The sequence below is a fragment of the Limulus polyphemus genome, unplaced genomic scaffold, assembly GCF_000517525.1.
Source record: "Limulus polyphemus unplaced genomic scaffold, Limulus_polyphemus-2.1.2 Scaffold274, whole genome shotgun sequence".
NCBI classification, from domain to species: domain Eukaryota; kingdom Metazoa; phylum Arthropoda; class Merostomata; order Xiphosura; family Limulidae; genus Limulus; species Limulus polyphemus.
The window spans coordinates 112,592-122,403 of NW_013665884.1; the positions used below are offsets into that span (position 1 = coordinate 112,592).

General features: G+C 36.3%; 1 protein-coding gene across 1 annotated transcript in view; it reads left to right on the forward strand.

Annotated features, from left to right (window-relative positions):
* The first annotated feature begins 8,545 nt into the window (after positions 1 to 8,545).
* Positions 8,546 to 9,812, forward strand: part of LOC106456952 (leucine-rich repeat extensin-like protein 3) — a 19,099-nt gene continuing 17,832 nt past the window's right edge. Inside the window, exon 1 of the mRNA XM_013916329.2 lies at positions 8,546 to 8,665. The gene's annotated coding sequence lies outside the window, so the exon portion shown is untranslated. The remainder of the gene's footprint in view (positions 8,666 to 9,812) is intronic.

A 9,812-nucleotide genomic window follows, 5' to 3' on the forward strand; every position in this document is an offset into this window, starting at 1 on the left:
ATTATTTTCTTTCTCCTCCAGTCACTGCTGTAGTCTCTCTTCTTGTTTATTTTCTTTCTCCTCCAACAACTGCTGTAGTCTCTCTTCTTGTTTATTTTCGTTTTCCTCCAACAGCTGCTGTAGTCTCTCTTCTTGTTTATTTTCGTTTTTCTCCAAAGCTGCTGTAGTCTCTCTTCTTGTTTATTTTCTCTTTCTACTTGTTTCTTTTCTTTATCCTCCAGCAACTGATGTAATCTCACTTCTTTTTTATTTTGCTGTTCGAGCTGCCACTGTTGCAGGTTTTCTTACAACTGCTGTTGTCTCTCTTATTGTTTCTTTTCTTGTTCTTTTATTGCTGCCATCAAATCTGCTAAGCTCTAGTTTTATTTGCCACTTCTCGTTTCCTTTTTTTTTCTTTTCTGTCCCACTCTGTGACACCAATTTGTTATGCCTCTGTTCGTTTGTTAATTTTCCGTAAAAATGCTTTCCGAAGAAACTTTAGCGATACACTTAATTTCCACAGTCACGTTATAACTCAAACAAACGCTATAATTCACAACGAAAGATTCACGCGCTTGATTCAACTGGCCCTCTCTATCTCTGCCTGCAATTCAATTCCGATTCTTGCCGTCACTTCTTGGCGGTCTTATATACAAGAATACCGCATATCTAGTAAACACTCGAGGTTTCAAGAAGGGACATGAATTTTCTAGAAGCTCATGACGTGTTACTAGCGTCACGTGACTTCCGCTGTCGTAACAATATGTATAAAGTTGTACATCTAGCCATGTTTTTAACATGCTATAAACATATATTGCTACAGCTTTGAGTAGTAACTCTGTAAAATACTGTACCTCTACTGCATAAAGTTTGGTGAAAGTGGCACCTGTTTGAGCATACTAAAAGTTTTCTTTTTCCTTTTTGTTTCTACTAAATGCACTCACAGAGTCGCGCCATGCGAGAGTATATAGGCCTAAGAGAAACTGCCATAATGAATTTTCCAATCTTGCAGATGTTCTCAATCTTATAGCTTATTCTCTGTGTGAGAATAAGCTCTGCAGAAGCCTAACTGTACAAGTAGACCAGCACTCCCATATCCACATCAGATGGTCTGATGAGTACAGTATCATTTTTCTTCAACAACATGAAGGACATGGAGAAACATCCTAGTGTTAGCTTCTTCTTGACGTCAACACACCTCACTCACAAGAGAACTTACAACAAGATCCATCATATATAATATACAAGATGATGCCATTTAGAAGTTTTATTGCAATCTGCGGATCCTGATCTTCTACAAAATCCTATTTAGTAGTATTCTCATACAAACCGACAAAGTGCTATAAAATATGTCAGAAACTTTTGTAATGGATTGTAGTACGGCCATATCATCAAGTCTGCGTGCTTATGAAGCTGATTGGCGTTCAGTTAGCTGTGTTCCTTCCTCCACTAGACTTATAAATCTTGTTAAGCACACCACTGACTGAAACCAAAGGCCAACGAACTGCCCTAAATTCGTCCTACAAAACGTCTTGAATATTCAGCTTGTGCAGTTACAAGCAGGTAAGCAGACAAATGCCAATATGCTTAAGGTTACATATTTGCCAGTTATCATCACTTTAGTTTGTTCTTATTTCTGCAGTACAACGAAGTATATGTTATATTTTAAAGAAGAGCTCTAGTTTTGCCTATTTCTTTTTATTTAATACCAATATGAAACCACTTTTATTGCCTCGTTTGCCACCACACTGGTCAAGCTGTCTCATAATTAAAACCGATTTTCGAAGTTTATAATTACGTCTCTCATATGGCACACGTCTCAACCATCCTTGTTCATTTGTGACAAATTCTAATCCTTATAGGTTCTCTCCTAGATGTTTGTTAAGCCTGTCATTAATAGACAGCAGTCAGTAAAGACTGTATCTGAATGTGTATGTTCTATTTCAACCTTCTCTGCACAGACCCATGTTTTAAACCTGGTTTATTCCATGTCTTTTAAATGTTACAATTTATAACAGTTTCATCCTATTTGACGTTTTGCAGTGATTTTTCTTGTGGTTTGATTTTGAAATATTACAAGCGGACTCTTAAGAAGTTAAAGTTGAACTGTTTTAAACTTGAAAGTGTTAAACATTGTGAGGGGTTAAACTGTACATCCCAATTCCACGCTTGAAATTAATGATTTATCCAGGATCTATTCTATTACCTGATCTACAATTATTATGAAAATTTATGCTGGAAATTTCAAAGGACACTAAATCCGTAAAGAAACAAAAATCTGAGTGCATTTCCAGGGACTTCTTTTAGCGTTTTTATATCAGCCAAGTAAGCTGCTAAGAACTTAACACAATTTGCCTGGTAATATGTATGCATCCAGGACACCATGCCCTTGAAGCATTCAAGATGTATGCCTCATTTGCCTTCACGTATGATAATCAAGAAGCTAAGAAGCAAGACCATTAACATGTAGATATTCTATATTATATTACTGGATATTTATTTGTGTCACAAAAGACTTTAGATATGTGGAAGAGATCACCAAATTTTTTTCATTCCTATAAACTGTTGAAATTATTTTTCACTACATTCATCTCTAAAACATAACAAAATCATGATGAGTTGTATTATTGGTATGGTTCTCGCATCATTTCTCAAGGGTCTCTGGTACAAAGTTACACCTGATCCGCAAATATACGACTAAACTTACCATCTATCATTTTCATTTTCTATACGTAACGTTAGTCATACAACTTGAGGTGTAAAAATAACATAAACAGCTTTATGATATAATCATAGGTTGAAGATATGTAAGAAATAAGATAAAACCCATTATATCACAAGGCCTTGTAGTAGCTCGATTGCAGTGCCGTCTGTGCATATAATGCTGCCTTGTAATTGACCTAATGACATTGTTTACCATCACACAACTCAATATCACCAGTGTTTTCCAAGGATACTTAAGAGAATCTAATCATTCCAATAGTCTATCAGTGCTTCAAAATTATCTTTATTCTCTGTCCTTTCATTCGATAAATTTCAAATATTCGAGTCAATTAATATGAATTTCGTTTTTAGGTTTCCCATTCTAACGTCCAGAGCTTCAACATCGATCCCCAACTTTTCCATTTCTAATCTTGTTCTCACTTACTTTTCTTCATTTGAGAATAGCTTAATTAATTTTTCGAGAGGTTTGAGAGGTATTATATAGATATATATCTGTGTGAGAGAGAGAAATTGTTTGTTTTGAATTTCGCGCAATACTACACGAGGGCTATCTGCGCTAGCCGTCCCTAATTTAGCAGTGTAAGACTAGAGGTAAGGCAGCTAGTCATCACCACCCACCGCCAACTCTTGGGCTACTCTTTTACCAACGAATAGTGTGATTGACCGTCACATTATAACGCCCCCACGGCTGAAAGGGCGAGCATGTTTGGTGGGACGGGAATTCGAACCCGGGACCCTCAGATTACGAGTCGAGCGCCCTAACCACCTGGCCATGCCGGGCCGTTAGAGAGAGAAATATCACACTCTTAAAATGTCACTTTATGAGAAATTTTGACTCAAGACCTGGCACAATAGATATTTTAAAATACTGTGAATTTCTAAATGAAAAGAGTTAAACCATGTTTATGTTAAATATTGCGGACAACAATCGAAATAAGATGAAACATATTTAAAATTATTAGTTTTAACACTTATAAAAATCTTAGCTTTGCGTAAGATTAAGGAATAAAAGTTACCATGTCCTGTGCACTGAATTAAAAGTTTAATATTTTTCTGATCAATTTGACATATTTTAATTACTGAAACCTTTAGAATTTATGATTTATCAAACCGTAAAGCTGTTAGTTCCAGACTCATTTCGATATATTTGTTCTTTTCAAATGTATTCAAATAAAAAGTACGATGGTACGATAACACTGAAATATAGGTTTAAAAAAATCTTATTTAAAACAAGATATTGCGGTTTTCTTATGCAAGGGTACAGAATTGGTTAACTGAATTCTATCCACCGATAGGGATCGAATCTCGGATTTTAGAGTTGGATGTCTGTTAAACTTACAGCTGACTCACCGGGAGTCCGTTTAAAATAAAAGGAAATATTTTTTAGATACTTGTACTCAAGCTTTACTAATGTTTTAATTCCAATTCCGAAAAATTATGTCTTTACGCCAGTTTCTACAAATATCGCGTGACTATGCACAAATTAAACCCCGAAAAAAGAAATAGCATTTAACAAGTTTTAAATTCACTTCCTTGCATGTAACATACGAAGCCTATTTCACTGATCGTAAACAAAAAAAACTTTTTCATAAAAGGAACAGTTTCAGGATTTTAAAACGTTTTAACTGCATAGGAAAACTTCTAAAATTTCTGTAGAGGTATCATCTTAATGTCACCAAAACAAAATCCACGTCCAAAGAAGGCATCATACATCATTGAAGTACACTGTAATCATGTGACTTTAACAGTAACTTTCAGCTACTTATGACCATAGACTTAGGAGACGGGGAGTCAAGGGGAGCAATTGCCCCCCCCCCCCAAATTCTGGTCCAAATAGTTTTTCGGACAAAAATCACCCAAAATATTCGGGCAAAAACTCCGTACATATCTATAACTTTTATATTTGAAAATTTATTATGCCTTTTCAAAAAATATCTTACCCACACGTGACATTTTCACTTGCGTCTTTTTAACCTTTTAGCGCCGTATGGTTCCACACAGAAGTCATTGAAACCTTTTTTTTTTCCAGCGGATTTAAACCTTTTAGTACATTATTTTAAGGTGGATTTTATATTTTTGGGCAAAACTTGCTTTCTCCCTCCCCCGGTTAAAATCAAGCCCCTACGCCTATTCTTTCATCTTCTACCACATTTAGATTTACCTGAAGGTGCTGGTCAATACTGAGACCCAGAGGAATTCTTAGAAAATCAAGATAGTAATTGTTTGCAGGCACTTTAACTTAATCATTAAGAATAGTATTTGTGTTTTGTATCTTAAAATAGATAAAATTCTCATTAATGTAAGTTTATAAATAGAAGATGTTAAGTTTTTCCTGAAATATTGTATATAGTGTGGACTTGTTTGTAACTTATGTTTTACTTTAACTCATCTTGAAAAATGGGAAGGCTGAATTGTTTTTATCATGGCCATTTCTGTATCATTAATGAAGTAAGAATATTTTTTGTAAGTAACAGAATAAAAAAAGAGCATTATATTAATGTCACCAAAACAAAATCTATGTCCGAAGAAGACATCATACATCATTGCAGTATTTCGATACACTTACTGCAAAACATCAGGAGAATGTTATTTGGACCAGTCAAAAGCGCTTTTGGAAAACGTTCACAACGTTTATGATTGACAAATAAATGAAGAATGTCTGAGAAAAGAGTTCATAAGAGTTAACTAAGCTACTTCGTAACAGCTTCTGCTTTTTAAAGATTCCATTGTTAGACAACAGTCCAGAACCGTTAAGGATTCTGGAGAGAAGGAGGTAACAAGGTTTAAAATGGCAAGCTAAAACCACTTACAAGATATTGCTGAAAACTCCTTCAAAACTTGTATTTTCCTTATTGTAAAACAGCCATGCTAACTGAAAAACGAATACTCCAATAAAACTTTTTCTGGAATTGCCTAAAATGTTACAATTCGAGAAGCAACATTTACAACTAAACCAGGTGAACTGGGTCAGATGTGGCTGATGGTTAGCCTACCAGACTGTGGATCCGAGGGTCATTAATTCGTATCCAGTTGCCTCCAAATCATGCTCCACACTTTGGGTTCGCTTAAGCATGACGGTCAAATCCCATTATTCGATAAAAGTTGTCCAAGAATCTAAAACTGGGTCGAAAATTCACATTTCAGCAGGAGAATGGCCCGAACTACAAAGCCAAAGCCACAGTGGAACGGTTTCAAAAATGAATGTCCTGTATTGGTCCAATCCAAATCCTGACTTGAATCCAATAGAAAAATTTTGGCAAGATTTGAAGATTGCAGTCCGTCAACGATTCCCAAAGAACTTGTTAGAATTGGAGCAGTTTTGCCAGGAAGAATGGGCAAACATTACACTATCTCATTGTCCAAAGCTGGTAGTGGCCTATCCAAAAAGACTCACTGCAGTAATTGTTGCCAAAGGTGCTTCCACCAAGCAGACTTGGGGGACTGAATATTCATGCAATCAGCAAATTTCAATTTATATACTTTCTTTGTACGTTTTGCTGACATTCAACCTCCTTCACACATAACAGTGTTAAGTATGATCATTGGAGTTGTTAATAAAAACAAATTCATCAAAAATTTTTTTTTACATTATTTGTATTACATTAAAATGTGACATTATTGGTAGGGGTGAATACTTTTGCAAGGCACTGTAACTTTATGCAAATATCCTAAATAAAAGAAACTCCACATTAATTATTTTTATAATAAAAATTTTTACAGACTTCTACTAGGTAAATGCTGTAAGGTTCTTCTTGCCTGCGCAGAGCTGTTGAAAGGAAGACAAATCTTAGAAAAAAGGTTTTCCTTGTGAATTTTTAACCTAATACTTGGTAGTTGATACAATAAATCTGAACATCACCTTATAAACATATGAGCTAAGCTTTCAGGTCAGAGAATCTTAGGAGCTAATTATATCTTTCCCTAACTTTGAGCTAATGGCAAAAAGAAGATGAACAGGCAAGCAGTACCTGAAGCCACAAAAACTGTGTCCGGCTCTTCGAACGAGAATGATTGCTATTATTTTAAGCTCCCAGACCTGACAGTACGGAGTTTGTTCAACGGTATTGCAGCTGAGCCTTAAATCTTCCGATATGGATCTTGGCATGTTAGCGACCAGTCCACCGCCATCTTCAAAATACTACTTATAACGCAGTGAAAAGATTCTTTCAAAAAGCACACCAAAAGGGTTAATCCTTGTGGGACCCATGATTAGTGTGCTGTACTGTGGATCTGAGGTTCATGGCTCGCATCTCGTTCGTGCGTGCGTGCATTATAAGAGTGATGGTGGTTAAATCCCACTATTCTGTCTGACAAGCGTATTGCAAGAGTTGGTGGTGTCTGGTGTTAACTAGCTGCCTTCCTCTAATCTCTCATTTCAAAATTAAGGACGACTAACGCAGACAGTTGTCGTGTAGCTCTGCGCAAAATTCAACAAAACAATAATATAAATTCATCCTTGATTCTAAGTTAATTTCAGAAATGGGTGCGCAAAGCTACACAAATTGCTATCTGCGCATAGCCGTCCATAACTTTCAACTCATAGATAACTCTTGAGCTATTCTTGTCTTACCAACTAGTGAGATTAAACTATAACTCTTGGTTTGGTTTGTTATGGATTTCACGCAAAGCTACACGAGGACTATCTGCGCTAGCCGTTCCTAATTTAGCAGTGAAAGACTAGGGGTAAGGCAGCTAGTCATCACCATCCACCGCCAACTCTTGGGCTACTCTTTTACCAACAAATAGTGAGATTGACTCTCACATTATAACGTCCCCACGGCTGAAAGGGTGTGCATGTTTGGTGGGCTTGGATTCGAACCCGCGGCCCGCAGATTGCGAGTCGAGTACCCTAATCACCTGGCCTTGCTAGGCCCCTTTTACTCTTATAGCGCATCCATGATTTCAAAATGCAGGTTCACCAGTAGGACAGCTACGGACTTATGATATAGGTGTTCCAGGGTTCGATTTCCTGTGGTAGACACAGAATATAGCTCTATGTGCTTGAAAACAAACAATCAATCAAAACCAAAATTCAGAGTTCGTTTTTGCGTCAACGGACCACAAGCAACGAACCTTTAGATTTAAAGACCAAGCACGCCAGTCACTGAACTATACCAGGCCAATTAAGCTAATAGTTTCAGAAAATGGCTAAGATTAAAACCAAATTACAAGATATATATTGTTTTTATATTTGCTTAATGCACCACATTTAACTGTGTTTAAAACATTATACTCCCCATATGACTTTTCTTAACGTCGACTGTGTCAGCACCTATAAATTTGCTTTCAGTTTAAACATATAGTTAATGTACGAAATATACCCGAAAAACGCTTATTTTAGTTTCAGAGTAATTCACGCTGTAGTGATTTTGTTTTACCTTTCAGGTTGTATTTATCGTGTTTTGATAGGAATCTTTCAATATAACTGATCTGGTTCACAGTAATAGTAAAGGATCAAATATTATGAATACACGTTAAACACCAACTTGCAATATTTCGCCATTTTCTTTTCAACAATTCTGATTTTAGACGGTGACGTGACATCAACGATAATAAAGCTTTAATTAACTATTACTGTTTACGAATAAATAATATAGTTTTATTTTCAGCCAGAGTAATAAAAATTCCCTTCACAATGGTAAACTTCTAGCAAATACATAATGCCGCGTTCTTTGGGTCGCTTGGTGTCATTGCACTATAAATACGTTATTGAGAAAGCTCTTCTAAAGTTCTTGCACTAGATGCGCATGCGTCTTATGTGGCCTTCTTCACCTGTATGAAAAAAAGGGAACTGACTTACCTGACGCATGCTTAGTCTTGACACAGACGTTGCTGTATTTGGGATGGAAAGCAGTTGTAATTGGTATTGTTTTAGAAGAAGTTTTTGCCAGATGTGATTTCTTAGCCATTAGTAATCAAAAGCATAAGGAATGTGGTAGAATCGAAACGTGTGTTTAGCGAGGTAAGTAATCTAGGTGTGGTGTTATATATAAATGTTATATACTTAACTGGAAGTATTAGACGCTCAAGTATTTTATGATTGACCAGTACTGTACTACTTCCAGCGTAACGCTAGTATTACTAGTAATAGTAATATAAATTAGGTGTGAGTAAATCATTCTAAAAATTGTGTTACAGTAAAGTAACGTAAGCTAATTTATAGAAAGCCTTATCCACATTTTTCAGCCTACATGTTTAGTTTCAGGCTCAACCTTAAACTTTGTAAGTGTCTACTGTATATACACACATACGACATTTAGAAGTTTCTGTACCAGTTAGTACATAACCTGTTATTCCAGCTCACCCACATTGATGACGTCACTCGACCCTAGAGAAATACAACTAACCACAATGTATGACAAGAAAAATCCAAGTGCCCATGACAGGAACTTTATTTTTTCAAGAGTAAATAATCTTTATTTCATTATACTAACTTCCTAATGTTTAACTGTGTCATTTTATTCAGTCTACATTTTAATGGTTTGATATTGTTGACCATTGTTTATGTCCTCTCCGAAGCATGACTTTTAAACTGTCTCTTTCTAACCCATTTGAAAGTTTTGTTTATTTGTTTGTAATTAAGCACAAAGCTACACAATGGGCTATCTGTGCTCTGTCCACCACGGGTATCGAAACCCGGATTCTAGGGCCACTGGGGGGGGGCTAGTTGAAAGATTTACATTTTATTACAGTGCTCCCAGGAAGCCTTTGTCGTGACCATTAATTGTGTAAAAGATAAAATTCGAATATTTTGTTTCAAATGGGAAGGCTCGTTACAGCACCCCCACCTCCAGTAGCACAGCGGTATATCTGGGGACCTACAACGCTGGAAACCCGTGGTGGGCAGAGCACAGATAGCCCATTGTGTAGCTTTGTGCTTAATTACAAACAAACAAATCGTTACAGAGACTGCACCAGGGGAGATACCATGTTTTCTACCGTGAAGATCTTAACGTTAAAAAATCCCAGGTCAAACACAATCACAATATAAATTTTCCAAACCTGACATGCATACGTGTATATATAGAGATTAGGTTTGCCCGCTACACATGCCCCTATTTTCTTAACATTAGCGGTTGTTTTTTTCGTGAAGAGGGTTAGATACTCAT